General features: G+C 39.1%; 1 protein-coding gene across 1 annotated transcript in view; it reads right to left on the reverse strand.

The window, feature by feature from the left end:
• Positions 1 to 26,307, reverse strand: part of KCNB2 (potassium voltage-gated channel subfamily B member 2) — a 387,967-nt gene extending 361,660 nt beyond the window's left edge. The window contains exon 1 of the mRNA XM_040487606.1: positions 25,660 to 26,307. The gene's annotated coding sequence lies outside the window, so the exon portion shown is untranslated. The remainder of the gene's footprint in view (positions 1 to 25,659) is intronic.
• Positions 26,308 to 26,395: the final 88 nt, after the last annotated feature.

Here is a 26,395-nt window from a genome sequence, read left to right on the forward strand (position 1 = left end):
ATGCTGTGTTCTGCAAGGGCTTCTAGCTTTCCCATTTCCTTTTGGTTTTTGTTATTATTCACTTATTTGAGAGAAAGAGTGAGCAAGGGAGGGGCAGAGAGAGAGAGAGAGAGAGAGAGGAGACACAGAATCCAAAGCAGGCTCCAGGCCCTGAGCTGTCAGCACAGAGCCCCATGTGGGGCTTGAAACCAGGAACCGGGAGATCATGATCTGAGTCAAAGTCAGATGCTTAACAAACTGAGCCACCCAGGCGCCCCTCCCATTTCCTTTTGACTAACTGCTGTTTCCTCTTCAAGACCCATTTCAGACATCATATCTTCCAAAAAAGGCCTCCATGATATCCCTCCTCTAGGATCATGAAGCTCTGTGAATGTCACTTCTATGTCATCATACCACTGCAATAACACCTTTCCCACAGGACATGGGGAATTCTTAAAGACAAAAAGTGTCTTGTCTGTTGTATCCTGGTCACTGAAGCACAGTGCTCATAGATTGTGAGGGTTTAATAAATGTTAAATAATGGATCAATTCTTTGTTTTCCACAAAACAGCTGACAAAAGACCAAGTAGGGCTAATGTATATGGCCAGAAAAATGCATAAATGGGGTTATTTGAATGACTTGCCTAAAATGCATTTATTTACATGTTGTGTATGTATATGTTTGTGTGTGCATAGTATATGTCAGAATGTGTGTGTGTATGTGTGTTTGTGTTTGTAGTCTTTTGTTCCACAGCTCTTTTCTCCTAATTCTTTAAGACACTACTGCTCTAGTATTCCCTCTTGTTGATCTATTATTTTGATCTGCAGCAGCAAGCATCTTCTTATTTGATCTGCCCCTGTAATGTTTTTGCAGAAAATCATGGAGTTTCAAGCAATACCTCCAAAACACCAATTGTAATGCAAAACACCATGTTTCACAGTCAATGCCTTTATACCAAAGGGAAAAACTCTCAGATTTAAGAGGTCCTTATAATTAGAACTCTCTTTTAAGATACACACCAATGTCTGCAATGTCTCTGATTTCTCCACTCCTGTGAGTTGAATTTATTTCTCCATCTGGAAGCCAAGTACCCTCTCAAATGAAAACAAGTCATATTTGTGGAAAAAAAGTAGATGGACTATATAAGAAATATTTCATATATGGCCAATAAATACAGTTGACTTGAGAGTTTTTTCAACTACATAGTGACAGAAATATTTTGAGTAGATAAATACTTTCATCTCAGGTCCCCAAAATACCTATTTTTACAAAAATAAAGAAGAGCCACAATGACTGGGTAAATCACTTAAATTCTCCGAGTCTCAATTTCTTACTCTACAAAATGAGGATAACAGTATCTACGGTATCACAGGCAGTATTATGATGACTCAGTGAGCTGGTTTAGGTGAAGTGCTCACTACAGGGCGGTAGATCTGAACAGAGTAAGAAAATCTGTATTTCTCATTTTAAGTTTGGTTTCTGTAAGGCGAGGAACTGTTGGCCCCACCTTTTCTGCACCTGCACTGTACCTGTACATGATAGGCACCTCATAGCATGTATCCTTGATGCCATCAATGCCCATGCCCAAACTGTGTACTCGGGTGACAAAAGAATGTGTATATATACACATACAAAAAATTGAGCAACAATATTAGGATCAGGGAAAACAATTAAAAATATTAGAGACGGGCAGTTCCGGTAGCAAATCAGAATGTCTGTTCTGCATTAAATAACTGGGTGGCAAATGCAATGACATCTCAGCAATCCATAAAGATTATGTGAACAGACCACATGAATAATACACAAAGGCTAATCCGTTTTTAACTGGCTACAAATAAAGGTAAAATGAATTTACTCTTTCTGAAATATCATGTCTTACACTAATATGAAAAAGATAAACAGTTTTGGAACTGACTAGAATATCAGAATCGGAGGTTTCCCGGAAAGAGTGAGAACAGACTCCAACACTGATACAAACATCTCATGTTCATGGTCAGGGGCTTAGTGTGACGTTCTATCTTGTAAAAGGCATTACTAAACGTATAAATGTTATTTCACAGTTACCATTTTTCTCAGCTAATTTCACACATGATTTAGAGTGAATTTCCTTTTTGTAGTTTGTATGTCTCAAGTGAAGGGAGATCATAAGACATATTTCAAAATATCTTTTTTTACAGTTCAAAATCTTTCTATTATAGGAAATCCAGCGTCGATTGCAAATCCTACCATAAAAGACAGCTGAAATTCAATGCCCCATCTTCAAAGGAGGGGTAGAGCAACTTAGGATGAGAGAATGTGACCCACTGATTTGATTTTCTTAAGACTTAATTTTCTTAAGACTCTGATTACTGTTACAGTGGTTAAGTTTTTCTTTTCCCTTGCCAGAATGTTCTGCTTGTTGCCTGATGAGGAATGGAGGCTCCAGGACAGAAGTTCTCAAGCAGTTGAAGAGCTGTGAATGGTGTTGAATTCATCAAGCTTTCAGAATAACAGTAGAAAACAAATGGTCGCATTTGGAGCCCACAGTTCAAGTCAAGTGCAGAGCACAGTACCTCTGAAATGCACTGAGCCTTTCTGTTTGCTCGCCTGCCTGTCATTCTCCCTTCTCTTTGTTTCTCTGCACTTTTTCCCTCCCACTTTGCTGTCTCTGTTTCCCCACGGGCTGCTTATCTTTTTCTTCCATTCCTCTCCCGCTGTTCCAGTCTTGTTCCCTCACTTTTTCTACCCTCAGATCCTTTGACCAACCGCAAAATCAAACTATATGCAGTAAAACCTTGGATTGCGAGTAACTTGTTCTGTGAGTGCTCTGCAAGATGAGCAAACATTTCTAACACGTTTTAACTTGATGAAAAAAATAATGTCTTGTATTACCAGCTGGACGCGATGCTAAACAACATCACGTGATCACAGCTGAGCCAATGGTTCTTGAAATTCACTTTGAAATAGGAGTGCTTTGGATCACCAGCATGTTTCTAGAACAAATTATGCTTGCAAACCAAGGTTTTACTATATTTGCAAACTTGTTTCTATCTCCTTAATATGAAATCCTCCTGAGCTGAAAATGCCACATCTCTATCCAGAAGAAAAGAAGAACATCTAAATTGAGCTGCTTTGTATGGGAAGTTGTATGAAACTGCACAAGGCTCTGCTCTGAGGCTCAGGACCGCTGGGTACAGTTGGACTGACCTTCTGTCTCCCCCTCATCTTTCTGGTTGGACTTGTTTCCACCACTAAACAATGGCATTTTATGCCTACAAGTCATTAATATCCTATGACACTTGGCTAATCTTTCCTCCCGCTATGATTCCGTGACCTCTACCGCCCTCTGCTCCAATCACCATCTTCAGTTTAGCTAAAAGTAAACACATCATACTACTTTAGAGTTAGTGAAGGCTTTTCCTGCCCAGCTTCTTAAAAAAAAGTTTTAAAAAAAAATATCGTCTCCATATTTCAAGAACTCTTTCATGTTTACCAGAGGTTGAAAATACCTTCAGACCATCATAAAAGTTTCACGTCTTTTATTTAGTGTTTAAATTTCTATATTTTGAGTCTTCATTTTTCATCTACATTCTTTTCTGCTATATTTATCTTACTTCTCACAATGAACCTGCCAGTTCCCTCTGGGTTAGGTACTGTGTCTTGACACTCTTAAGAGCTTAAAGAATTTAGGTTTTTAATTTTAGTAATTAAAATGGATATGATGCGATGTTTTTTTCACATTTAGTTTTATAAGTGAAATTATGTCTATCATAATAATTTTACTCCATAAAAGTTAATCATCTAATTAAAGTTAGCATATAAGTATAATATAAAATATAATAATTCAATGTTTAAATGATATAGATGTTAGGCCATTGTATAGAACTTACGTTAGAAACTGAAGACATTTTTATTTCATGGGCAAAATCTAAGTAAATTTTTCTTTTGGCAGTTTGTTGATTTATTTCACCTCATTTGATCAACTGAAAGTCAAGCTTGCAACAATCAGTCGACCAGTGCAAATGTACTAAAATTCCCTTCATTAGTCTGTTAGAGAAAAAAGCGACTCTTTAAACAATAAACAACAACAAACATTCTCGTTTTGCACAGCTGCACTGTGCTCTTACCAGCAGCGTAAAATTATACTGCCACCCGTTCAGGGCCAAACCTAAAACACAACTTTCTGATCATGGCATCATAATTACAGCTTGAGACTCCAGGTTGTGGCTGTGGGGGGGTAACTGTATTCTCAAAAATACTACCATTATGTCATATACTTGACACTTCCTCAGGGTAGCAAGGCAGGATAAGTCCTATGTGTGATCCTGTGAAGAAGAAAAGCAAATCTTTCTAAAGTTCTAAGTGATGTTTAACATTTCATTTCTGTGTTGCTAATACACATGGAGCAGTCATTTGCACACAATAGCTCTGCGACCTTAAAGTCTAAATCACTCTCTCTATATGCTCTAAATGCTCTAACGCATTTTCTCCAATTTTCATGTATGGTGTTATGTAGTAAATGCATCTTTTTTTGTAACGGCTATTTCTGTTTCAGAGAGCCACAAAGTTGATTTGTAATTTGTGGTAGATATCCAAAGAGAAAGGCACCATATTAGTTGAAAATGTAATCAATGCTTTATTTTTATTTATTTATTTTTTTAAGTTTATTTTATTTTGATTGAGAGCAAGAGTGAGTGGGGGGTGGGCAGAAAGAGAGGAGAGAGAGAAAATTGCAAGCAGGTTCTGCACTGTCAGCGCAGAGCCTGATGCAGGGCTTGAACTCATGAACTGCAAGATCGTGAACTTAGCTGAAATCAAGAGTCGGATGCTTAATCGACTGGGCCACCCAAGCACCCCCATCAATGCTTCCTTTTTAAAAAAATGTTAGAACTTGCTGAAAATTTTTAAAGTATTTCCAGGATTTACCAATGAAAAATAAAATTATAACAAGTTAAAAGCAAATCAAATTTGTTTAAGAAAGATAGTACTTTAAAGTAAGGTCCTAGAAGCTCACCTGTCCTAAGAAATTCAACAAACCTGCTGAATTACTTTAGAACCTGGCCAGAAATACTAATGAATTTCATGGTGTTTATTGGTTTTTAATATGTCAAGTTCTACTAATAACTGAAACACTGTCCTTGTCATCAGAATGGTGAAAGGTGGCATTTCTTTCCTGCAATCAAAAGCTGCTAATATCAGTATGTTCCTCGACTTTAGCACAACTCTTTAGTCCTTAGTTTAAAAAAAATCCAGGACTTTTATCCTTGATATAACCGATGCTTTTTTTAGATACACTCAAACAAAATCATAAAAGCTTTGCTTTCAGTGGTCAGAGGAAGCATTGTGTTGCAGTAAGAAGGGGAAAAGACAAGTAATAAGTAGAATATGCAATATGAGCACTTTCAATAGCACAGATGTCTCTGAATAACCAAATTTATAAATAAATTATTTTATTTAGAGACATAATATGATTTTTCTTTATCAGGACTGAGAACTATTTAAATAATTAGAATATATATATATATATATATATATATATATATATGTTTGCTACAATTAGACAGTAAAACACTAGGTTTGCCTTTAGAAAATATGGCTTTTTACAAGACATAGCTGACAAAAAAAAATGCTTCCCTACTTTGAAAAATATAACACTGTTATTATAATGCATCTTGGACCACTTATAAACTACAAGGTATAGCTGTGGCTTGAAAATTTTCACTCTATTTCCAAACACACAAAAAAGGCTAAAACTTTCATGGGCGCATTCAGCCATTCAGCTGGTGGAAGATTTACTATTATGAAAGTAAAAGTGCCCTTTACGTTGGGGCCCAAGATGTGTCCTTTTAAATGTTTCCTCCTGCAAAAGTCTTCCCAGAGTCACAATGCAGTGAAGGGGATAAATAAGATGAAAGGCAATGAGAAAAATAAAAAGGGCAACCAACAGAGAAACCACTGGTGTCATGCCACTGAAAGAAATAAAAACAAGGCTGGGCCACCCTGTGACCTCCTGATAAAAATCACAAACTTCAGCTGCTACCTGCTGTTCCATGTGGATGATGCAATCTTCAGTTTGGGTGACGGACTTAAATTTCATATGCCATCTGGGTGTTTGGCATCTGTAAGTTAGATTTAGCCTCTATAAAACCAAGTAAAAAAATGTTCATGCAATTTGGATAGGATTTGAACATTTTGTTACGTTTCTTCCATCAAAATCAGCTTTTAGATCATGTAATGATTGGTCTGGAACGTTCACTAGTAACACTCTTGACAAGGAATGTTTCTCTCAGTTGAGCTCCATTTAATAGCAAAACTACACTTTCCAATTACATTCCACTCCCTTACTTCTCCCTAATCAAACACATTACAGGCAATGTGGTTTTTATTAAGAGCTCAAATACTAAGTCTGGTTTGAGATGAGTCTCTATGGCCTAAACATTATACCATACTTTATATCCCCTCATATTTGGAGACTAGAATCACCAAGTGTGGTAGAAGGGAGCTTGTATATGATCCGTTCCAATTCTTTATTTCCAGGTTTCAAATCTGAGAGCCAATGAGGTCATGTGACTTGGTTGATCTCTCTCTGGTAGTTGCTATATTTAGACTAGAATCCAGATCTATAAATGCCTACATAAGTCTCTTTCCATTACGTCCCCGCCTCATTATTCTTTGCTTTCCACCTTCTAGACAAAGTTTTTAAAAGCTTTTATTTCTTTGTCTGCCTCCATGTCAAAATATTGATTCAAACTCCACTAAAAGTTGAGATGTGTTATTTCCTATATATTGTTCATTTAAAGGGCACCCTTAAAAGGGTAATGGCTGTAGCCAGGCAACTTGATTGTATTCTTAGGAAGAAAGGTGAACTTCACAGAATCGTTTTTTCATTGCCTCTGCTTTCCTAGTGCCAGTTTTCATGATAACCACCTCCGGACCCCTCAGTCAGTCCTGTATACTTCAGTCCCAACACCAGCAGACTGGAGTCATCTCTTGTAGAAGATGCTTCCATGCCTCCCACTCTCCACATAAAGACAAGCTACATACAAAGATTGCAAGGTCTGCCCTCTACTTCTTTCTGCAGTTCTATCATGTACCTTGCTCCCTCTCATGCTCTGTGTTCTAGCTTTTCCTTTCGTTTTTTTAATGTGTACCCTCCTTCTACCATAGGGAATTTGGACACCTTCTACTCTCTCCCTTCTTCACCTTCAGAAATCAATTCAAGAATCACATCATAGATAGCATCCCCCAATTACCTTGATTATGCAATAACCCTATTTTAAGAACATCTAGAATTAGGTGCCTTTTACATGTGGCACTTGTCACAACAGCCGTTTCATATTTATTGGGATGAGTATTTTGATTATTGACTAATATCCATCTTCTTTATTAGACTCTAAGTTCCTTGAAGGCAGCGATCATGTCTCATTTTATTCACCACTGTAGCCCAAGTGTCTGGCACGAAGTAGAGCCAAAATGAGATTAGTTGAATGAAAAAGTGAATGATTAGATTTATATTTTACTTAACATTTATTTATTTATTTATTTTAATGTTTATTTATTTTTGAGACAGAGAGAGACAGAGCATGAATGGGGGAGGGTCAGAGAGAGAGGGAGACACAGAATCTGAAAGCTCCAGGCTCTGAGCGGTCAGCACAGAGCTCGACGCAGGGCTCAAACTCATGGACCGTAAGATCATGACCTGGGCTGAAGTCGGACACTCAACCGACTGAGCCACCCAGGAGCCCCTACTTAACATTTATTTAAAAATCATATTCAGGGGCGCCTGGGTGGCGCAGTCGGTTAAGCGTCCGACTTCAGCCAGGTCACGATCTCGCGGTCCGGGAGTTCGAGCCCCGCGTCAGGCTCTGGGCTGATGGCTCAGAGCCTGGAGCCTGTTTCCGATTCTGTGTCTCCCTCTCTCTCTGCCCCTCCCCCGTTCATGCTCTGTCTCTCTCTGTCCCAAAAATAAAATAAACGTTGAAAAAAAAATTTAAAAAAAAAATAAATAAATAAAAATAAAAATCATATTCATTCCAGCTACCTCATATTACCTGCCACTCCCCAAATCCAATATGACCTTCATGAATGAAATGCTCTTTTCCAAATTCTCTATCTGATAAAACTTTTTTTTTTTTTTTTTTAATGTTTAGTTTTGAGAGAGAAAGAGCAAGAGCACAGGAAGGGCAGAGAGAGAGCACGCAGAGGATCCCAAGTGGGCTCCGTGCTGACAGCATACAGTCCGATGTGGGGCTGGAACCCATAAGCCACGAGTTCATGAGCTGAGCCAAAGTTGGATGCTTAACTGACTGAGCCACCCAGGTACCCCTCCATCTGAGAAAATCTTATTCATTATTCAAGGTCAAGAACAAATATCTTGTTCTAGGGTGAGTTAATCTATTCTGCTATAATGGATTAGAAGTTTGTCCTATATATTATAATGCTTCTATCATTGTATCATAGCTATTTGCTTATTCATTCTTTTTATTCATTCATCCAGCAGATATTTATGTGCCCTACTCTGATTGAGGCACAGTCTCTGACATCATGGTAGGCATTCTACAAACACACAAGCAACTAACTACAACTGTGATGTAAACCACAGTGGAGAAGACAGTGTTGTGAGCTTTAACTGAAAATATCTTCTTGGTTGTGGGTTCTTAAAAGTAATGAACATTTCTTATTGATATTTGCAACTTTGGTATGCAAATGCTTAACAAATGTTTGGACTATCCAAGAGAATGAATGAATGAATGAATAATGAACTTCAAGGCATAATTATCCTTTTTTCTTTTTTTTCTTTTCTTTTCTTTTCTTTTTTTTTTTTTTTTTGGTCAAACATTCTGGTTAACATCATCAGTTTATCTTGGTGACTTCCAATCTGTTTAGAAGTTCTACTGGCCTTTATTTACCTATTTTGACAAGGCCTGGGTTCAGACAAGAGCTAGATTTTCTGGAAACATGTAGGGAAGAAATGATAAATAAATAAGACTCTCGAATAATTATTGCTGTCCCAATTGGAATATGCTGCCTGAAGACACTACTTGACCTCATAATAATGTTCAAGCAGAGCCAGGTGACCATCTGTCAGCTACACACAGGAGAAATTCCTGCCCTGCTGAGAGATTGAGAAGATGGCCACAAAGTGCCTTCTATCACTCAAATTTTATGATTCTATGAGATTTGAGTAACTATTACTCATCTACATTTCCCACTGGACAAATGAAGAACAGGAAAAAGTTCACCCTTGTCAATTTCTTAAGCTGAAATTTTGCAAAAGTGAATTTTCTATTTCTCAGCTCACACTACTCACTCCTAAGAAAAATATTAAAGCCCAAAGAACCAATGTGATTGAATTTCCACTAATAAAAGAATAAAAGAAGAGAAAAGAATGTATTAGAATTAGTGAGTCCATTTTTTTTTTTCTCAAAAGATGAGCTTACACCCTTCAACAATGATCTTTTCTTTTTCTAAGTCTGCCAGGGGAAGACCATATGAGCAAGGCAAAATTTACTCAAAGGAATGCCCTGACAGTAATGGAAATAGAAGAACAGTACCTGGGTTGGGAAAATAGCGTAAGTTGAAAGGCAGAGATCTCTCCCAATCTATTTAAATCACAATGAATAGGTGACCACATCTTCAGACTCAAAGCAGACTATGGCCAAAATCCACCTGAGGATACTCAGTGTAACCACAGCCAAAGGTACCTTTCCAGACTGTGCATATTCAAAATACTGTCATGTGTTCTAGCTTCTGGCCTGAAAACACAGTTTCTAACAAATCACTGGTATCCTTCATTAATGAAACTAATTTAAAAAATCAGGATGTGTCATAAGTAATCGTATGCTTGGTTTTTATTCTGCGCGTTAAGTAGAAAAGGAAGGAGGCTCACTGAACTGTAGACATCGATCTCCACATCCCCTTTAATTAATGTTTCCCATCTAGCCTCGTCATCAGTGAGGATCATTAAACAGCATTTATTAAGCATCCATCCGCATATGGCACTTCATAAATATCCCTCCCCTCGCCCCTGCCCCCTTTCTCAATCTACCATGTGTCTCTGTTGTGTAAAACGCTAGGGAGCTACAATGATAATAAGTAATTAATGGTAAGAATGTAAGGCAGATGGATGAGATGACCTACTAGTATCTAAGAAACTCAGAATGTTAAATTCACTGCTAATAATATGATTTAGTACAATTGGATGAGGAAAATGAATTAATCATATTCCATCAACATTTTCTAAAATAAAAATGTGAAAACTCAGGACCACAGATGGACTGACTGAAGCCTTGAGTTCATGTGACTTGTACCAGATGATACAGTCTTGAAATAAATACTTTGGAAAACAGTGTGGAAAAATCGTAAAAAGTATGGTTGTGATAGTACAATAAGGAATGCTACTTTGAAGGAAAGGTGAAAATATTTGTAAATTAAGGACAGCTATTGTTTTCATTGAAAGGAGTAGTCTGTTTAAGGATGATGAAATTAAGGACTTTTAGCCCCTTTTCCAGTTCTTGTTTAATGTTGTTATATTATTTTCTGAATTTCTTTTCTTCCAAAAATGAATCAATAATATTGGATATGGGTATGGTGATATTTAAAGCACTCTTTTTCACTTTTACGAGCCTCATGTAGTCAGGATTATGGGCAAAGAGCATGTCAGTGTACAATAAGCTATTGCTATAAAATCCAGATTTGCAATTTGGATTTTATTTCAGCTTAAGGTCAAAATGTCCATAAGCAGAAACTGTATTTCTTAGAAGGCAGGGATATTCTTGGAGATGTATCTGAAGGAAAGCCAAAGTTATGATCTCATTTGCTTTGTGAATTTTGTTAATAATTACCATTTTTATCATCTATCACATATTGAGTGATTATTATATGCAGCCACTGTACTTATCCCTTAAATTTAATTTTCAGAATGAAAATGTTCATTAATTCTCAACCCATCTAGGGATGGGTATTACTATCTTTCATTTAGAAATAAAGAAAGTGAGGCTCAGAAAGATAAGTTCCTTGTTCAAGATGACATAACTAGTGAGTACTGGTTCCAGGATTCAAACCCAGCAGTACCTTAATGGAAACCCCATGTCCTTAACCTCATAATAGGCTGGAGATTTTCCTTGAATGGAAGGATTCTGGATGACTCAGAATGATAAATAAATGAAAACATAGAACCAATATTGAGAAATATATTTAGCACGACATAGAAGAAGACGACTCAGGGGTGCCTGGATGGCTCAGTCTGTTGAGCATCTGACTCTTGATTTTGGCTCAGGTCATGATCCCAGCATTGTGGGATCAAGTCCCATGTCAGGCTCCATGCTGGGCCTGGAGCCCGCTTGGGATGATCTCTTTCTTTCTCTCTCTCTGTCTCTCCCCCCCACTCACGCACTTGCTCTCTCTCTCCAAAATTAAAAAACAAAAAAAGAATAAGAAGAAAACTCAAATAATTCTTATAACATTATGTCTGTCCCTTGGCCTAGGTGGCATGTATACAAGATATGAAAGGTTATATTCTCTTATGTACAGAGATGGTAGGGTTGGCAACTATTTTTGCAGTTCTAAATTTTTAAAACTAAATAAATTTTAGTAAGTGACTTTCAAAAGTAATGTTATTAGCCTTAGTATTTGAGATTTATGGTCAAGATAGATGCTTTAAAAATAGAAAATTCATAGCATTTGGAAGGGCAACACTAGAGGGTTTAAATGATTTTCCCAGGGCCCATTCAGCACCAGGGCTAGAAACCAACTCTTTTGTTCCTGAGTCTATATTCTTTCTACTAGAACTTGCTACCATAAGGCACCAAAAATAAATATAAAATTAGAATGGTGGAAGAGAAAAAAATGTGAAGAGCAATCTAACTATCTCATACTCAGCTAAACCTATAAATACTGATGAGTTGAACCTAATTATTAATGAATCCTGACTACAACATAAATCTATAATTTCTACTATTCCAGTAATGGTCAGAATGGGAAAAGATCATAAATTACAAATAACACCTACTGATTTAGATACATTATTCCTTTCTTGTTCCCTCCCTCCCTTCCTTCCAAAACAACGTGTTCCTTGGCTATCACTATACACTGAGTACAGGGAATACAAAATTGGGGAAGGACGCCCCTGCTCTCAAGGGGTGCATAGGCTGCCTGTAAAGAATATTACAAGAATTTTTGGATTTGTGCTTTCAGCATCTGTTTTATAGGCTCAGATAATATTATGGACTTAAATATTTCTTTAAATAGCACCTAATTAAAGCTTTATACCTAATTTAAACACATCGATGTGAAGGAAGGGAAAAGTATAAAATACCAGCAAATGACACCGATGTCTTAATTCATGGGGCTTTGTAGAACAGAATGTTCATCTATAGAAGCTGCAGCCTTAGCCACCGTTTGCGATTTTAAAAGCTCTTTGAGGTCTTAAATGAATTAAGACATTAAATGAATTATTTCATTAATTCATTCAACACATATATATCGAGCACTATATCAAACACTGTGTTCCAGTTATAAAATGCCTACAAGAAAATGGTTCCCTAATTTCAAAAAGAGAAAAAAGGAAAAGCCCTCACTACGATGTTCTACTTTAGCTGCACATATATGATTACAAACCATGTTTATTATTAAGTATTTTGCTGGGCCTGAATGAAACTAGAAGCCAAGTTTAAGAAGTAACGCTTTAATAGCATCTAAGCTTTCTATGTGTGCTCTTTCTATAAAGCCGGATGAAAATGCTCTCCTCAGATTTAGAAGAAAAAAAGAACCTAGAATTCCAAATTTAAAATGACATTTATCTCAAAAGTAAATTAATATTTAATTGTAGTCTAATTAATAATTGTGATTTTATGAACGGAGGACATTTAGCATGGAAGCCCCTAGACACATTTGTTCTAAGCGATACAGACTCGAGAACAGAACTAAAGCTGGACTATCTCTTCTCAAATGTTCCTTCACTGCTATAGTTCAGAACTGCGCCTTCTAAAAGCCGCTTCTCATTCTGGTATTATCTTACTGGAAGATAGGGCTTTTCATTTGTGAAAACCAGGACAAAGAATTCAAGAGATCCAGTCACATGAGAACTTTCAAAGGATTAAAAGCGACTATAATGTTATCTAGATGACAACTGTGGAAAAAAAAAAAAGCAACCAGCACCAAACTTCACAGTAACATACTATTGAAATTATTATATCTGACAAATCTCCAAAAATATATCAATTGGCATGTCAAGAGCTATTATCATTTCATATGGTTTTTTTGTTGTTAATAATCTGAACTGATAAAAACAACTCTTTTAAATAAGCACAAAAGAAAAGAAATCAATATGCAAAAGGTAAAGAACTTGTTTAAAGAACACAGTGTTGTGTCTGTGTCATTTTAGAGGTTAGAAAGGAGACATGAATAGAGGAAGAAACCTGAATAGAGGAAGGAGACATAGAGAAAAAAAAATGGATGAGAACAAAAAAAAGAAAGAAAAAAAGAATGAAAGGAAGGAAAGAAGGAAGGAAGGAAGGAAAAATAATCCTGTCTGGGAAAAGTGGGCATGAGAAAGCATTTAAGGTCACATTAGATAGATACTTACAAAAATAATGTTCTACATTTGTATAATACTTTATATTTTGTACAGTTTCATATAAAGAAGGAAATGTCTTCAATAAAGAACAATTCCAATGGAGGGAAACAAGTCATAGTGCATTCAAATCCCTTCACTCAGATGTACCTGGGAGATACTCATCTGAATCAAAGTAGGCACTGGATGCCACAGATGGTTTGCATGTTTATATATGGTTAGTTGGAGGCTGATGTTGATTGTAAATGGGTATTTCTAGAATTTAAACCATATTGCTTTTGAAACTTAGTGCTTCCTAAAGTAATTCATGCTAATAATAATCCAGGCCTGCCCTGTCTCATATGGTAGCCACTAGCCACATATGGATATTTAAATTTAAAATTTAATTTCTCAGCATCATAAGTCACATTTCAAGGGTTCAATAACTTATATGACTAGTGTCTGCTGAATTGAAGAGCCCAGATATGGAAAATGTCCATCATCGCATCAAGTTCTGTCAGAAGGCACTGGTCTATACAACTCTCCTGTGAAGTTATGAAGCTGAGTTTTGTTCTGAAAATAGGGAGAGAAAAATTCTCCTGGAAGTACCATGTTCTTCCTTGTCTGTATCATTCCACCAGTGGCCTCCAACCTCGACTTACAAACTCTGCTCCATCCCAGATTCTAGGACCATTCTAGCCCCTATCAAGAAGCACATGAAGAGAATGTGAGTGTAAAACAGTGCAGGGAGTTCATCATCAGGCTGATCCTCCTCTAGCCCTACTCTGCTCCACCCTAGGCAGAAGTTCTTGGTAAGACCTCCTGGTAAGAGCACTCCTGGTGCTCTTCTGTGACCTAGAACCTGACGTAGGTCCTGGTTCTATCAATTCCTTCACGCAGGGACTCAACAAATAAACAATGAGCATCAACTATGTGCATGGCACTGCAGAGGTGCTATGGAGAAAGCAGTGAATAAGGTCAGTCTCTGCCTTTATTGAGCTTGCATTCTCACGCAGCAAAATGACACAAGAAAATGACCCACAATTTAGAATTGGTGTAAGTGCTACAAAGGAGAATATAGGGTGCTAAGAAAGAGAATAATGGAGAGACCCACTCTAATCGTTGGGCACAAAGAAGTAACCAAGAAGACTTCTTTGACCAAGAGATTTTTGACCTGAGATCAGAGACATGAGTAACAGTTTGGTAGGCAAAAGGTGGAATAGAGAGTAGCCCAAACAACCATGCCTCGTGGAAACTAATCTCAGGCACCTCGGATGAACTAAAGGAAAGCCAGAAATCATAGCAGACAATGATGGGTGAGTGGCCTGAAATGAGGCTGGCAGGCAGGGATCAGACTGACCAGAGCCTCTCTAAACAACAGCCTTACACTAGAGATGTTTTGGAAAGTGAAGAAGGAATATGGTAATCCTCAAGTTAAAGATTTAGGCCTTTATTCTAAGAAAAGCAGGAAATCGTTTAAGGGTTTAGGTAGATGGTGAGTGATAGAACTAGATTTGCTTTTGTAAAAAATGAAAAGCAAAGGGCAAAATGGAATGAGGGGACAAGGAAAGCAGCCAGGAGTCCAGTTAATAAGCTTTAGTGGAAATCCAGAAAGAGGTTTTGGCAATTGGTGATGGCATAGGAAATGGTCCTGTCCATTGTGCCTGAAACCCTGCATTAAAAATAATGTGACCATCACATAGTTTTCCTGACTCCAGACACCTATGTCTAAACTAGTCTGGACTCCTGCTTAGCTACATACAATAGACTTCTTTCTAAACTCTTAAGTGTCTATAAACCATAGCATTTGAGCCTATGGGGCTGGATCTTCCTAATCCTGCCTGCCCCATCAAATACTGCCTGTTCCCAGACTCCCCTTCCCATAATTTGGCCAGGACTTCCCCCAGTATTTCACAAGTCTAACTTCCTGCCCACTTGGACTGCCATCTGCCATCTCTCTCTATTCTTTCCAGATACCAAGTGTTCCTGCCTGGGTGATTTCCTCTCTGGACCAGCTTACCCTGACATGACTGAGTGCCCACTGCTAGAAGATAGGAGGGAGTGGAAAAAGAAGCAAATAACTAGGTCCTGGAGTCTACAAAAAATAAACCAGGTGACCGGAAGCAGAACATAAAGGTGTCTCTGGCTAATAATGGCGGCATAATGTCTCCACTCCGCCACTTTGGCACACCACAGCCTACATGATGCTCCTCACTCCAGAAGTGTCACTCTCCCCCTTTCATTTCCAGCAGGCTTGCCTTTGCCTATCACTTTCCTTTGCAAAGAGTTCATAAAGAAGCTGCAATCATCTGGACCCAGGACAGACTCGCTGCCCTTGCCACTAGCGAGAGATCTGGGAGCTTTTGTTTGTTTCCAAATAGTCTATAAGCCCTGAGAGGGTAATGACCAATTTTGTTTAACCTGGTGACCTAGAAGAGTGCTTTATATATGAAAAGTGCTTAATGAATATTTGCTAAGTGCATGTCTTTAAAAAGCTGGCTACAATTTTGAGACAGCTGGCTATGAGAAAGCAATAAGTCCTCTTAGAGAAAGAACTGCTGCTTTGTTTTGGGGAAAAAAACACATAATGGACTGTTTGGCTATTACAGGCAAGTCCCTTTGTGGACTTGCACACGAAGTCCACTGCACCTTGAGAGAGGATACAGGGACAATCCTACATGACAAGATGTGAGGAAGAGTCTAGGGGAAGAAAAACGCTTAGAAAATGGCTTGTATCTGGGCCCCAGAGAGATCTGGGATGGTGAGCAAACCCCTATGGTGAGAAATGGTAAAGACATTTCTAAAAGCATTGACATCTAGGATTCAATTAGAATTAGTTTTTTGTCTATGGTAGAATTACCATCCTTTATCCCAAAGCATCAGCCAGACCCTGTTACATACAAGAGCCTCCTTACGCCAGTGATACTTTACAGAATGAAGACTTCCTAGTCCTGGAAGTCTGGGTGGAGAGCCAACGAGAACACAGGAATGAGGTGGGGAGATGCTATGCATTGAACGGGTTAACTGAAGAGTCAATGCAATTCAACGTTTTCCTTTGCAATTTATTCTGGAGGAAGATGCCCCCAGCAGAGATGGGCTAATTGTCTAAATTTGTGCTTCATTTTTACAGGAGAGAACTGTCACTGGGAAGCACCAGTTAAGCCAGGGGTTACATTTCTCAGCCCCACCCCCTGCATCTAGGGGGGGCCATCGGACTAGTTTTCAATAGTTTTTAGAAGCAGAAGTGTTACTGACATCATTGCTGAGCCAAGATGTTTAAGAACTAGATGTGCCTTTTTAATTCTCCCTTTCTCCCCAAATATCTTCCCCATTTGATGTGAGCATTCTATTCTCCCCACACCTCTCCACATTTGATATGTGAGTGAAAACTTTTATATTACGTCAAGCCACTAACATTTCTGTGTTTGTTACAGCAGCGAGCATTGTCCCACCTTATTCTGAAACTAATACCTTGAAGTGGGTGCTGCCTTTATAAAAATCTAAATACGGGGCATGGGCTTCAGCAAGGAGACTGACAGAGAAGACTGGAGGCCTGGAACACTGCTAGGCCCTGGCAAAACTGCACTAATTTACAGAGCAGATCTATAGCTCTAGAGGAAATGGCTAGGAAGAGCCAGAATGCTACTCTGTGATGGTTGCCTCTCACTGCTCATAGCAAAAGGTGTAACAAGATAATGGATGAGTTCAGGAAGGAATTGGCTGGAGGACACAGATTAGGGCGAATTGCCAAAGTCTAGAAATTTAAGACTACAAAGCTGCAATAGTACATTGCTTCAGGGACTCTAATGGTGAGGAAGAACACTGAAAATGGCTTTGAATAACAGATACCCATGTTTGGCTAAGTGACTCAGCCTTGCAACAAAGATCTGATTAAGGACGTCACCTAACCACCCAAGACTATTTGTTCAGATGACCTCAAAGTAACCACTTGAGACACAGTGGTTGTGACATGAACCAAGAAATGAAGCAGGTTCAAGAATTAGGAACAGGAAAGAACTTTCAATGTAGTTAATAGTGTAACTGACACAAAGCACGTACATTAAAAACCTATGAAGATTTTGAGGGAATTGTACTGTCAAAGAAATTAGAAGCCTGGCCTGAGGAGAACAAAAAAGAACAGTGACTATATAAAAACCTGTAAGGCATCTGAACTTGAAGAAGCAAGAAGTGTGCTGAGAAGGTAATATAATTCCCAAGAAGGGCATACTTCCCAACATCCATTTTGGGTGTGACCACGGTGAATATTGGATAGGGAAGAACCTCTCAGAGGTGACTAGGGATACAGATAACAATGAACAAAAGAGTCATTCCAAGACAGCAAAACCAGAGTCAAAAAAAAAAACAAAAAAAGAAAAAAAGAATTTCCCCTATTACCAGGGCTGGAGGTCTTTAGCAATGTCCAGTAGGATTTCTTCCATGTCATGGGCCAATGACTGCTCTTTATTGCCCATTCTTCCCTTTTCCAAATGGGAATTCTGAATGCAATTATTCTATACCTCATCCATCATTATGTCATGGGAGACCAACAACCTGTCTTTTAGTATAAAGGTTTCCGGACAATGAGGAGCCATATCCAGACTTAATGGGGAGGATTTAACCTCACCCTTACAGCCTGGACTTTGAGATGGATGCAAGGACCAGGAGGGGTTCAGATAGTGTCCTTGGGCTGAGGTTTTCCTCTGTGTGGCCAGAGAGGCAAAATATGAGGGAACAGCTGTTTAGCAAAATTTTGCTATTCGTTCCATGATACAGAAATGTTGCTGGGGAGTGGCTAACTGGCCGGGGGTTAGATGTTCCAGTTCTTTTTGTACATAGATGGAGTGCTGTGATTCTCTCCCCAACAGAATGCGAATGCATGCCAGGTGTGTCACCTGTTGGGTAAACCTTCTCTCTGTTCACTCTCTTCCACAACTGCCAGCTAGATGCAGAGAACTCCAAATCCCTGGTCCTCAGAAAGAATATGGGTCGCCACATCACTGCACAAAACACACACATTGGACTGTCAGATGAGCACAAAATAAACTTCTACTCCACTAATATGGAGTAAATAATGGAGTTTTGTTCCAGAAGCTCAAGTTACCACAACTAATACAATGGCCCTTGAAGAAGAAAAAGTGGGGCTCAACTCCTGTTATTCCAACCCAGGATGGGAGCTGAAAGACTTGGGGACACCTGGGTCACACATGTTTGCTATGGAGGATTCAGACCCTTCGCTTCTTCGCCATTTCTGTTAAGGTAAGTCCTGGACCTTATCCTACCTGTATCCCTCAACAGTCTCCTTGGGTTCCATCTTTTCTCCTCTTACAGTCCGTCTTCCTCATGCTGGCTCAGAGACCATCCCCCACATAAAGTGGACCATGTCACTCTATTTAAAATTGTAGTTAACCCCCACTGCCTGTCCTTTAGGATAAAATCCAAGTGACTTAGCACAGCACACAACACCTTTCCTATTTAATCTCCAACCTTCAGCCTCATCTCCCCTCATTTCCCTGCCACTGCCAACGTTGAACCCCAATTACCAGCTAAGCCCTTTTTATGACACTGCTTTGCAAATGCTGTTCCCTCCGCCTAGAATGTTCTCCATCTGCCTCCTTTTTAGCCTGGAGAATGCTTAGTCATCTCTTAAAAATGAGCTTACTTGTCATTTCCTCTGTGAAGTCTTGTCTGACACTCCCACATAGAAAACGTATCTCTGACATTTATGATCAGATCAGGCAGCTTCACATATTGTGCCTACTATTAGGAAGTTTCCATTGTTTAGTTATCTACATGGCTTGATTTTGTTGCTGTTTATTTTCTTTGTTATTTAGTCAGTCTCTAAATTTATCTTCTTACTAAAAACTTAGAGAGTCCTGCTTTTTCAAAACAGCCCAGTGATGCATTAGAATGAGATCGGCTTCCTTCAGAGGGAGACTATAGCCATAATCAGTGTCGTGGAATGAGATGAACCCGGTCTTTCTACAATTGTAAAATATTTGGAAGGCAAGGCCTAGGAATGCAAGAAACCCCATAACATGTACAGAAGTCCTGTACCCCCAGAAGTTTTACACTACTCATCAGACAAATATGTACGTGAAATACTTGCTTATTGGTATCTGTGATGAGATCTTAACTCTGCTGTACAAAAAAATATTTTCTACATTGGAATTTTCTAGGAAAGGAACTACCATGTTTGGAACTTCACCAAGATTCGCTCACCATTTTGGAGAGTCATGTCACTGACTGTAATGCTGCTCATGTTAACTCATTCACTAATACAGGACACCCACATGTTTGCAAATGTAGCTGTCACACTCAATGGAGAGATTTACTTCATTCTTATTTTGAAATGCCAACTATACAAAAGTATCGCCAGTATTCAGCTGAATATTTTCTCTCAAATCCAAATTGGTGCATCTTAAGTAGCAAGCATCTGACTACTTTAGTACATCTCTTAGTGTAGCCTTGCATGAGCATACACATATTGGTTTACCGACAACTTTACCATAAGCTGCTTTCCTTTTATTTCTGCCTTCTATTACAGACAGAGAATGCATTGATTTTTTTTAAATATTACTTGTGAAGACAGGTTATATTATCTACAAATACCATTTCAGGAACGTAAAAGGGACATTACAAAAACCTTACTTACATGAAGGGAACATTGGGTCTGACTGAGTAGAGAATCATGACTAACTGCATCTAGGAACTCAAGGAATCACATTTTTTTACTCTCGGGATGCTTCTGTCAGGCAACTACTCCACTGAATTGCCATCCCGTTCTGCCAACAGCATTTATGACATTTTGTTATGATTTACTTGTCTGCATGTGCATGCGGTGAGTGCGTGCTGTCTGATTCATATTTATGTCCCCAACACCTAGCTTAGGGCTTGGCACAGAGGAGGAGCTCAGTAGATACCCTGAAGATGAAACACCAAGTAAGAGTCCTAAGGAGGCAGGCAGTCCTTGGCTCTCCCGATAGGTCTTGGGATCAGTTATTCACAATTTTGCCTATACCAATATTATTAAGCTTTCTTCATTCTGCCTAATGTCAGAGTGAGTTAGGTACAGACTTCCTCAATTTTCTCTCTTCCTTGTAGACCCAAGCAGTACTATGTTCACCTCTGTACCCCCAAAGTGCCCTGCACAGCAGAAGAAGTCAACAAATATGATTTATATCAAATTATTCCCCAGGGATATTGCTATACAGAATGGCTATGTTTTTAGTACTAACAGTACCATACTTCTGGTAGACTATTGGTTTTAAAAAGGGCATTTGTGGACTGGTCTGGAGACCTAAACATCATTTAAAGTACTCTTTCTCTAAATGCATTACAAGTTCCAAAAAACCAAACCTATAAAATCAACTTATAAGCTATAAGTCAATTGTAGGTTGAGAGCTGTCTGTACAATATGCAACTGAGTCGGTAAGACCTAATATCTGTGGGAAAAATGAAAATGCCAATCATGAGGATATATCTAAATATTTAAATATAGGGCATCCTTCAGGGAATATTTGGCCATTTTATCTTCCAAATTTAATCCCGATGGTATTTTTCACAAAAACAGAAGCAGTGGCTATTTAGAAAGAACTTTACCTCAAACATTATATAAACTTTTCTTGATGAAAATCTCAATTTATAATTTGATTATGCTTTTATAGTTGTCACTTAGTAAAATAAGCACATTCTAGACAATATACTAGAAAGTAAACCTGTTAAGTGACTATATTCCAATTTCCATTAATATATGGGCAGTAGATCTTATAGAGGAAAATATAGGGACACAAGTAAAAGAAAATTATATTGAAAACTAATAATTTTCTTTTAATATATGAATATATAATTTAAAAATAATAAATTAAAGATATTTAGAATACTTTATTCAAAATAATTCACAAAAGTTTTTAAAAACTGGAAGTGAAAATAAAATAAACTATCACACTGGGGCACCTGGGTGGCTCAGTCAGTTACGTGTCCAACTTCAGCTCAGGTCATCAATCTCGCAGTCTTTGAGTTCAAGTCCCACATCAGGCTCTGTGCTGACTGCTCAGAGACTGGAGCCTGCTTCAGATTCTGTGTCTCTGTCTCTCTCTGCCCCTCCCCTGCTTGTGCTCTGTCTCTCTCTTTCTCTCAAAAATAAATAAACATTAAAAAAATAAAAACAAAAAAGAGACATTGGCCAGTCAGTCATCTGTCTCATCCAGCTTTACTCTCTGTGGTCACTCTAAGGGCAGTATTTCCTAATGTTTTAGCATTCTGATAGAAGTCTACCCAGCTTTTAAAGATCTGCTTCTAACTAACGTACCTTCTTATTTCAAATTTAAGTTGAAAATTTTGAGATTTTCACCTACTGATCGTCCCTTCTTTTGACCTTTTCCAAGTATCCCTGTAATCATAACTACAGTGGTATCCTTTAATGGGAAGATAGAACTTCAAATAAATCTAGAAGCTGTGAACATCTTTACTTATTCTGTTTGGGATCACACTTAATACTTCTTGATATCATAGTGGTTAAATAGAGCCAGAACGCCAGAGTTCAAGTCTGTACCATTTACTTCCTATGTGACTTTACACAAGAAAAGTCTCTGTACTTGAATTTTCATATCTATGTAATGAAAAGTATTAGTGGTAGATGCCTTATACGGTGGTTGTGAAAATATTTAATGTTTTTCAGTAAAACACTGAAAACATTTCCTGGCTGAAGTGTTTACTATAATAATAACAGTAAAAATAAACTCATTTTGTTTATATAAATAAAATAATAACAAAATTATTAAAATATAATAGAAATATTTATAATAATGTTTTAATTTAATTTCAATTTAAAATGTAATCACTTTAATAAAAGTTATTATTACTATTCTTTAATAATTCCCCAATGCATAGACTGTGACAAATTTTCATGATCCTCTTTGTGAATTTGCCTTAATTAATTTATTAAGTATCAAACTGTTAAATGCATGTGTATATGCCAGAGATACCTGATTTTGAATGCTGTAATTCTTCAACTAGTTAAGTACTCAAGTTTTATTCTCAACACTGTAAAAAATCTTTGAGTAACAGGGATTATGTTTTCTATCTGTTTTGTACTGGTTCTCATCAAGCACTCTTCTCCTTATACACACTTAATAAGTAACAAGCGAATTAATGCATGAGTTAGTGAGCAGATACATGACATTAAATCACAGTAGAGATAGGTACAATTTAACCTACAGGAACAGGTACTTTTCCTTTAAAGATAACATGGTAGGGGTTGGCTTATACAGGCCAAGGAGCCTCTGATCCCACACACTGGATCGAAAGCAAGTCCGAAAGCTGGGGCTTGCAATAAAGCGTCAGTGGGAATATGCATTCAGGAAACTCAAAAAGGAAACAACCAGGGAACAAGAATGGGCTACAGACCTAGAGTATGAAGATACTTGTAGTATATAACCAGGAAATGTAAGACTGTGCTGCTCTATAAACTTTTATCACTTCAAGAATAACAAGGTCATAAGCTCTTACTTTAAAAGCTACTCTGAAAAACTACTGAACTTAAAAAATCTCACTTATAATGCATGTCTACTCTTCTCTGTGAAGCCTTTGTGAAAATAACAGTCATAGTGATTTTATGCAAAAGCCACTTGATGAATATAGGCAAATCCCAAAGAATATTACATTCTGAAGTAAACAGAGTATCTTAACTTTATGTATTTACCTTAAAATGTACACGAGAAGAATGCCCTATCAACTTTAAGGCATTTAGTCTCTAAGGGATAGCACACTTCAAATATCTAATTACTTCTTTATAATTTATCAAGAAAAATGCATTAGATTAGAATGAAATAGATTTTGTAGCTTTCTGAGATTTTACCAGTAATTTGGTCCACTTTCATAATGTGTATACAACACATGCCAGTCTCTCTAGAATACCATTTCAAAATGCCAGATATAAATTCAAGAAAAAAATATTCTTTTCAATGGTTAATGAAGATTTTCCACAGATGTGCAGGCAGGTATGCAAAAACACCTGGGCAGATATTATTTTGAGTTGCCAAGAAATGTGTGACTGAAAGCATATCCTGCCACTGTATTTTCCTAGCTGTCTCACTTTTGTCACCATCCTGGAAATCAGAAGCATGGGTCCCTGTTCACAGTTGCTCTATGGTGTCACCAAGGAATCTTTAAATGCCAAACAGGAAGGATTAGATAAGGACCTATTTCACTAATCCCATCTGAATATTCAGTAAACGTGCATGCCTGGACAGCTAAACTGTGGGATTTGGGAGAAAAGTGACATTGGAAATAGTTTCACCACACACCGAGTGGTTCTACTTGGAAAAAGAGAGGAGAGCAAGAAAAGAGAGATGCTAGAACTCTCAAAGAGGCAGGCAGTGGAGTTATTTTTTGGAGTTGGTGCGTGTGTCTGTGTATGAGAGAGATCTGGAAGCACCACCGTGCAGAAGGAATGGTGAAGGTTAAAAGGGGGAAGAAAGCAAAGAGAACTGCCAACTGATTCACTCCTTTCTCCAAGAGTCTGAGCGGTGCCAGAAAAGGAAAAAGACTACATTAGACACAGTTCTATTCGTGGTAAACAACTGGTCTGAACCTGGCAGCAAGAGGGAGGGGATTATAGTATTTACTTTGTGGAGGCATATTCATTCTTTCAGGTGAAGACGATACTTTTTTTCAGTGGAGAAGAAAGTTATTTATACACTGTACCCTCAATAATCTCAGAAAGTCTACGCGGCCACACAAGAAAGCACATTTTTTACACCCTACATTAAAAACACCACCTCTAGCAGCAATTAAATGCACATACACATACATAATGGGCCCAATTACTCAACTGCTTAAGTACTGGTTAATTTAAGAATCAAGAACTCTTTAATTTAGATGCCTCTCCATCGTAGTCATGTCTTACAAGTAAGCTTTGGACAACTTTGTATTTATTCACATACACACACACACACTCTCTCTCTCTCTCTCTCTCTAAACAGTGAAATAAAGTAAAACTTTATTTTATACATAGATATATTTTTTAAATGTTACGCTCTTTTTTCAAAATCTTTCCTGCAAGTTACGCAGTATTGACAAGTTGGCCTTTAGATTTTTGACCAGAATTTATCCTTCTCTTGTCCTATGAAATTCAATACCTCACTTGATGGTTATTGATAAACAAGAGACCACTGTTGCACACAATGCTACACATTTAATAACAATTACAAATTCCTACTTCTCTTTTGAGCTGAGCTTACAAAATCAAATCCCAACAAAATCTAAAAACCAGTGCAAAAGCAGAAATGCGAAATGCTATTTAAAATATTGACATTATTGCATAACTTGATCAGAAGGAAGGTTGAACCTGCACGAAATAAACCCAGTGTACATCTGCGCATCCTAAATTTTTCAGGGCAATCTTGTATCTATTATTATATCGCTCGGGCAGTCACAAATGGTGTATAAATGGCCTGTTTGTGCACATTGCACACTGACGATTTTTATGAATGAATACACAAAAGTGCTTATAATTCGAGAAAATGGATGGCGGCATACTATTTTGAAAAAGGTCATTAAGCACTGGAAGCAGACGATGAGGGAAATGGTCGGTGTCTTTTGGTGCCATTCAGGGCAACTGTATTCTCAAGTCCCCTAGCAGAGTGTGTTGGAAACAGCCATGAAGCTCTTTCCTTAGAGACTCGTTCTCCCTCTTGGGAACCTTGCTACAGAACGGAGAACGCGCACCTCTTGAAGGATAAAATGCATGCATGTCTCTGTGCTCTGAGTACTGTTCATACATCAGAGACATCACACTCCCTAAATCCGGTCCCACAAGTGTGTGCGTGTGAGTGTGGCATTTACCAACAAATGAACAGAAGGCAACAAGAGCTCGTCTCCTAGAAATAACATTCCCCATCCCTTCCCAGGCAGGCTGCTCAGAACCTTTCCAGGGGCTAACACTGGAGCGCCTTCCCCACGGGGACAGAGCCTTTACACGAACAACCCTCTCAGGGCGAAGTCAGCTTCAGCTTTGTGTTTTAAGTCCACTCGGCGCCATATGGCAGTTTCCAATTCCTTTAGCAACTCAAGTCTGGCTAGGCTGCCCGCGATGATCCATTCTTAAAGGAAGACCCCTTCGGGGAGCAGCAATGCCCCCTTCACTTACCTAGCTCCCACAGACCCCGCTCAGCAGGCTGCACGGGCTCGGGCACCACAAAGGGTTGTGGGATTCCCCGCTCCCTCCGGGGCTCCTCTCCCTGCGACGGTCCCCTTCGCCAATGATCTGTCGCTGGAAATCCCCCTCCCCTCCACGGAGAGGAGGGTCTCCCCGGCTGGCTGGAGCTCCTGGCGTTTTTCCCCCTCTCCTTACATCCCTGACTCTGGTCACGGTCTCTGGCAGGAAAGCTCAACGGAGAGGCGGCGGGAGGAAGCTAAGGTATCCTTAGAAAGAACAATAATCTTCATCGATCTTCGCCCCCTTCCCCACGCGGGCCCCCATCCCCCTGCCGCCGCCGCCGCCCAGAAAGCAAAGGGCTGGGATAGAAAAGGAAAAATCGAGCGGGGCTGAGCTCGCCGCGCGGAAGGAGCCGGGAAGGCGAGCCGCGCGGGCCGGAGAGTTGCCGCTCGCTCGGGCTGCGGGCGGAGAGGCGGCGGCGGCCGGCGGGGGCGGAGGGTGGCGGGTGCTTGGTGGGTGTGTGTCTGTGGCTGAGCCGGGGAGAGGCTGGGCGCTGGAGGCGAGGCAGGGCGCTCGGGGGCGCCGGGCCGGCGCGCACACCCGCCCGCGGCCACCCCGCCTCGCGCTCCGCCTCCTCCCGCGCTCCGCGCACCCGCGGGCTGAAGCGGCCGCCGCCGCCTCCTCCTCCTCCTCCTCCTCCTCCTCCTCCTCCACCTCCTCCGCCTCA

This window comes from Herpailurus yagouaroundi, unplaced genomic scaffold, assembly GCF_014898765.1.
Source record: "Herpailurus yagouaroundi ecotype Mexico unplaced genomic scaffold, PumYag 165, whole genome shotgun sequence".
NCBI lineage: Eukaryota > Metazoa > Chordata > Mammalia > Carnivora > Felidae > Herpailurus > Herpailurus yagouaroundi.